This window comes from Triticum aestivum, chromosome 5D (genome assembly GCF_018294505.1).
Source record: "Triticum aestivum cultivar Chinese Spring chromosome 5D, IWGSC CS RefSeq v2.1, whole genome shotgun sequence".
NCBI lineage: Eukaryota > Viridiplantae > Streptophyta > Magnoliopsida > Poales > Poaceae > Triticum > Triticum aestivum.
In genome coordinates, this window is record NC_057808.1 from 449856197 (window position 1) to 449862194 (window position 5998).

General features: G+C 38.9%; 2 long non-coding RNA genes across 3 annotated transcripts; both read right to left on the reverse strand.

Moving 5' to 3' along the window:
* Positions 1 to 1559: 1559 nt before the first annotated feature.
* Positions 1560 to 2751, reverse strand: LOC123125455 (uncharacterized). Its single transcript, XR_006461413.1, has 2 exons — positions 2579 to 2751; positions 1560 to 1778 (listed from the first exon to the last, which is right to left on the reverse strand). It is a non-coding gene; the product is annotated as an uncharacterized lncRNA (long non-coding RNA).
* Positions 2752 to 4442: 1691 nt separating this feature from the next.
* Positions 4443 to 5998, reverse strand: LOC123125456 (uncharacterized). 2 transcript variants are annotated; one of them, XR_006461415.1, is made up of 6 exons: positions 5852 to 5998; positions 5726 to 5764; positions 5439 to 5607; positions 5065 to 5351; positions 4855 to 4921; positions 4443 to 4486 (listed from the first exon to the last, which is right to left on the reverse strand). It is a non-coding gene; the product is annotated as an uncharacterized lncRNA (long non-coding RNA). The 2 variants fall into 2 exon arrangements; XR_006461414.1 differs by lacking the exons at positions 4443 to 4486; positions 4855 to 4921 and having other exon boundaries at positions 4952 to 5351.

Sequence of the window (5998 nt, forward strand, 5' to 3'; positions counted from 1 at the left end):
AGTTTTTGAAATTTCCTGAAAATACGAAAAAAATGTTTGTAATTTTTTTTAAATGTTCGGCTGTTTGAATTCCATTAAAAAATTACAAAGTGGTTGCGATCATAAAAAATTGATGTTTTGAAGAAAAATCAGGTTTTTCGTAAACATGAACATTTTCTTAAATCTCGAAATTTTTTCCAAAGAAGAGAATAATTTCTGAACTTTTTGGACTTTTCTGAAAATTTTAAACAATGCTTTGAGAACATGAACATTTGTTTGAATTTTTAAACAAATTTTGGGATCGAGAACATTTTTTGGCATTTTGAACAAACAAAAACACGAACCTTTTTTGAAAAGCCTAATTTTTTGTGAAATTTTAAACAACTTTTGCAAATTTCTGAATAATTTTTTAGGAAGGAAATTTCTTGAAAAAAAGGAAAAAAGAATAAAGAATAATAACTAAAACAGAAAATGGTTGGATCTACCTTGTCGTAAGTTCTGATAAAACTTGCATTGCTAAGTGGCCACGAACGCTAATTATCCCTACTATCTAGCAGGATGCGCTCTGTAACCACGCTCTTATGTTTAACTAGTAGACAGCCCGTGCGCTGCCACGGGCTTTGTAAAATTTGTACTGGTTGCATATCGAATTTAATATGAACAGAAAAGATAGCCAATAACACAAAAAAATGATTTAAAATCCCCTTCACTCGCAATGTATTTTGATAAAAAAATCGACCGTATAATAGGAAGACCTATCATATATGATTCACAAAATAAAGAAGGGGCTACAAAAACATTGAACTCTTTATTGTGCTCTACATTACAAATGATAATAACACTTAAATGCCTTTATTATTTATGCTTAAGATACCATCTCACAAAAGCAAGTGTATTGTTATTATCCATTAATTGAAGATAAACACATGGAGTATTTTGTTCCCTTTAAACAAATGTTCGAACAAGTTACAACCAGAAACTCAATTCCATAAAAAAAGACCTTGATTGCAATATGCAAAAGCCTATATTCTAGAACATGCAATTCACCATTTAGGTACTACTGCAACAAAACACATCTTCTAGAACATGTTACTATCTTGGGAGAGGTAAATACATCAATCTTTGATAACATTTATTGTTAAAAAATTGTGTATACATTTATTTGTATTTTTATAATATTGTGATAAATCCATTGATGATTTTCTTCTAGTTTGTTTGAGCGGTGTAACGCCTGATTTGGTGTATTGGTTCAAAAGTAACTCACATAAGACTCAAAAGGAAATGTGTGTTGTAGTGTGAACTCTGACATAAACCGACCGAAGGGAAAGCCTAATTCGGTATACACTCAGACTTTAAGCTCAAATATAAGTGTGAATCACAGGCAGCATCAATTGTGAACAACAAGGCTAAAATTTGCACAGAGAATATGTTGTCACAAGTTTAAAACATATGTTTTTTCCCGTTTTAGCACAAAACTTGGAAAATACACAGTCGGACTGAGGAGAACACAAGTCTATAAGATTAGTCCTATCAATTGTTCATTATTCTATTAGCAACTAAAATAGAGAGATGGATAGATATATAGAGAAACAATACCTAATCAGATCCCCCAAACATCGTGAGGCAATATAAAATGTCTGAAAAAATATAGTTCTCTGAAATATTGCAAGGGAGCCCCAAGACATTGACATTCTAAATTGCTTAGAGCTTAAATGCTTAATACAATCATGCTTCTCCATTTTGAGCCAATCCACCTAACGTGGACTACTTCATTAATACATGCAATCATTCCAGATAGCCTGCAAAACAAGAGGTAAAAGTCAGTAAATATTGTACAAATAAATTTTTTAGTTGAATTGAAAGGCTCAAATTAAAAATCAATAAATATATGCAGGGTTATTTCATACTGCTAGTTTATTGGGCAGCATTAATCTCCTTGTCGGCATATAATGTATAATCCAAAATCATATGACCAATTTTGGGGCAACTTTATACTACTTGCGAATATAAAGAATATGATTAACTAAGAAATATTGGATTGTAACAGATGTGAAAAAGTACTTCTATGCTTCAATGAATCATATGGTGTGAGTATCGTCTGAAAGCTTTTAGGATAGATAAAGATAGAGGGCTGTTTTGTTCAAGGAAACAGAATGACTCTCCTTACACCAAGTCTAAGTTCATCATCATTCATCATTGTTACATGTATAAAATGGGGAAATACACAATGAATAAGAGGAATAAGGATAGAGAGTTGTCAACTTCATCGCACTGTTCATTTGCTTATACTGAAGAAATAAGATAAGATCCCCTGTGACAAATCTATTTATATTGACAAATGAATTCCCTCCATTTGTTAAAAAGATGCCTATTTGGTTGATCTGGAAGGCAAAGGAGAATTTCAAAACATGTATATGGTACCTTGCTAGAAGGAAAAAGATAAATGATATACTTGTCTCAAAATCAGAATGGATGATAGAATTACATAGAGCGGTTTGCCCATTTCGAAGATTCTCAGTGTTGTAAGGAACTGTGTCAACGAATTCCCACAGAAAATATAGCGTCTGATTCCAGGAAATGATTTATTTCTGTTACTCACAAACAACATGTACAACATTGAGAAGCTCCTCGTGAATCAAGCTTACAACACTGAGCATTAGAAAATCATACTCTCTTCTTGCTAGCCGGTGGTGAGAAAACATGTGCTGCAATTAGTATTGAAATGTTCTCCTTGATAGGTTCATGAAGAATGCCGGCAATGAGAATCTCATCCAGTATTTAGGCCTGAAAATTTCACCACTGGTACTCATGAGAATTAGTCAGTACTAAAAAGAATGGTGTAGCTCTCGCAAGAAATTTCATATAACTCCACTGCTGGTTCTTCGGTGTCTGAATTTCAGCATATATGTGAATATTAAATCGACCTCACATACCTAAAGAAATTAGGAAAAACACCAAGGCCGCAGTACGGCTCCTGTGTCTTTGACAATTTCGACACGCCTACCGCGTCCTCGCCGATTGTGGCGGGACCCCTACATCCTTGGTGGCGGCCACGGTGCCCACGTCCACCTGCATCCACGTTTGGGCGGTACTGGGGCATGCGGTGGCACTGGAGCAGCCACACACTTGTACCCGGCACTACTGCGTGTCAATGCAGATTAGAGAGATATATAGTTTAGGATCCAGAGATGGAAGAAGATACCTGGGCCGACACTGCTCTCGTTGATTCAAAAATCCCTAGGACCATCCCCAGCAGCGGGCCCTCTCATCCTCTTCAAGGCTGCCTACCGCCTCGCGCTACTCCTTTTCTCGCTTATCTCCACCGGCGCTCACCTTTCCGCTGGTGCCATCCGTCATGCCCTTCGTCTGACAACAAAAATAATTTGTTGTGAATATATATTGCCAATTAGGCATGAACAATCATTGCAAACTCAAAATTCGATTACTGTAAAAGAAGGAGCTCGATATCAGATTACTTGATCTTTCGTAGAGAAAAACAAAATACTAAACCAAACTTTGCTAGAACAGCAGGAGATCAGCCCAAATAGCTGCTCCATCACCATATGCATAGTTATAAGATAATTAAATATTCTGATTCATCTGCACGGGCATCAAGTTTCATTATAAGGGTTCAGATTTATTTTAGGGCAGAGAGACTTTAGATGGTTTCTATCTCCCTAAATTCTAACCCCAATGTGCATCTATGTCCCTGTTTCTTACATCCTCACTCACCGACCAGATCAAGAAGAAGCACCCAGATCATGATTCAAGTATTTTAAATTCAAAAGACAAAAAATTAACATCAAAATAATCTCGAATAACAATGGCACCACCAATACCAAAATTGAGAAGTACGCTAGATGGTCTCTCCGAATTTGTGAGATTTCCATATATCTAGATCTTATGTACACGGGCTCATGTCTAGATCACTTTCATCAAATACTCATCATCAACTTAACTTGGATAGTTGGTCACATGTGCCATGGATAGTTGGCCACATGTGCCATGTGGTACGTCTAGATCACTTGTTGGGCGTATTTAGGACTGCTCTCAACGTACAAGTAGCCACTCCTATATGTACAGGTACCTCACCGTACCGCTTCTCACCGTACAGGTAGCCCCCTCACTACACAGCAGCCGATCACACAAGCCGCTTGTCCCCACCACGGCGTTGCTCTGCCGACCTCCTCTCCCATCAGCCTCCATAGCCTCGTGCCCATGTCCTCTCCCCACCATGGCCTCGCGCCACCCCGCCATGGTCTTGCCCCACAACCAACGCGCGGTATCACATAGATCGAGTGCGGCCCGCCATGGTCCCGCCCCACAACCAACTTCGTCGGTACCACAGAAATCGATGTTGTTGCTGGCGTCCATCCTCGGCGACGACGACCTGGCATGGCTCTAGGCCAAGGCGGTTGCCAAGGCAAAGAATCTCTGCTTGGCCGCCTAGAAGGGCGTGCAGTTGGCGGCCAAGCTGCCGTCCAAGCACACTCCACCTGTGGTCTTCCTGCAGGTCGTATTGTGGCTGAAGATACTAAAGATACCAAAGATAAACGCAGAAACTTTAAAAAGATCATCTCAACAAGGTATGCAAGTAATTTCTTTTGGGTGTTTGAATTGCCACATCTTGGGTTTTGTTTTCAGTCCATTATATATTCTAGGGACAAACTTCATCTCATTTCATAGACCAAATAATATTTAACTACAGGACCAGATTCGCGTAAACTAATTTGCAAGGTTTATTCGATTTTGTGCATGACAAGGGGCAAGTAGAATTTTTTCTGTATGCACTTAGCAAGATTAAAGTAACAGGCACAAAGTGAATCAAGTGTCTTCAACAAGCAATTTAAAAGTGAAAGTAGATAAACAACTTACTAATCCACATAGAAGAGTGTTGAGTATTGAAATTTGATTTGCCGCATTGCAATGGTCCGCTATGGTCCTGCAGTAATATGTGTATGACAGCAAAAGGATCTTCAAATCAGTATGTACACTAACTTATCCATTATAATTCGATATAGTATATGAGATAACTTGAACATCTCTAGAAACCAGTGTGGAAAAAATATAACAACCAAATCGCACGTGTGGATTTTCATATGCACATTCCCAGACGCTACAAACTTGATCAGAGCCGAGAGCAAGGAAATGCATATCACAGTTGCAATGACCGCTAGGAGAACCCTCTCCACATCTGCGTGTTGAGAGACTTGAGATATTAATTTTGCAGGCACTCCACACAAGCACATGCATGTTATGTTAGCAGAGTAGAAGAGCCATCATCTTAAGTTAGGGTATACATTATCATTTTGGGTATGATCAAATGGAAATACCTGCTCATGTCGTCCTCTGATCCACTCATCCAAATCATCCTACAAAGCTCATGCATAATGGTTTAAGAAATAAAGTATATATGCTCAAAGGACGAGATTGATAGCTAACAAATAGTTGATGCTTACAATTAGCTTGTGGTCTCCTCCTCCAACATGTGTTTCCTGTTTGAGCGTTGTGAAAGGTCAGGAGGTCCAGGCAGGTCAAGGCGATGGCCACCTTCAACTTTGGCAATGCAAACCCCCTCTCGATGGCCCTCTCCACAACATCATCCATCCGCGTGTTGAGAGACTTGAGCTATTAATTTTGCAGGCACTCCACACAAGCACATGCATGTTATGTTAGCAGAGTAGAAGAGCCATCATCTTAAGTTAGGGTATACATTATCATTTTGGGTATGATCAAATGGAAATACCTGCTCATGTCGTCCTCTGATCCACTCATCCAAATCATCCTAAAAAGCTCATGCATAATGGTTTAAGAAATAAAGTATATATGCTCAAAGGACAAGATTGATAGCTAACAAATAGTTGATGCTTACAATTAGCTTGTGTTCTCCTCCTCCAACATGTGTTTCCTGTTTGAGCGTTGTGAAAGGTCAGGAGGTCCAGGCAGGTCAAGGCGATGGCCACCTTCGACTTTGGCAATGCAAACTCCCTCTCGGTGGCCCTCTCCACAACATCATCCA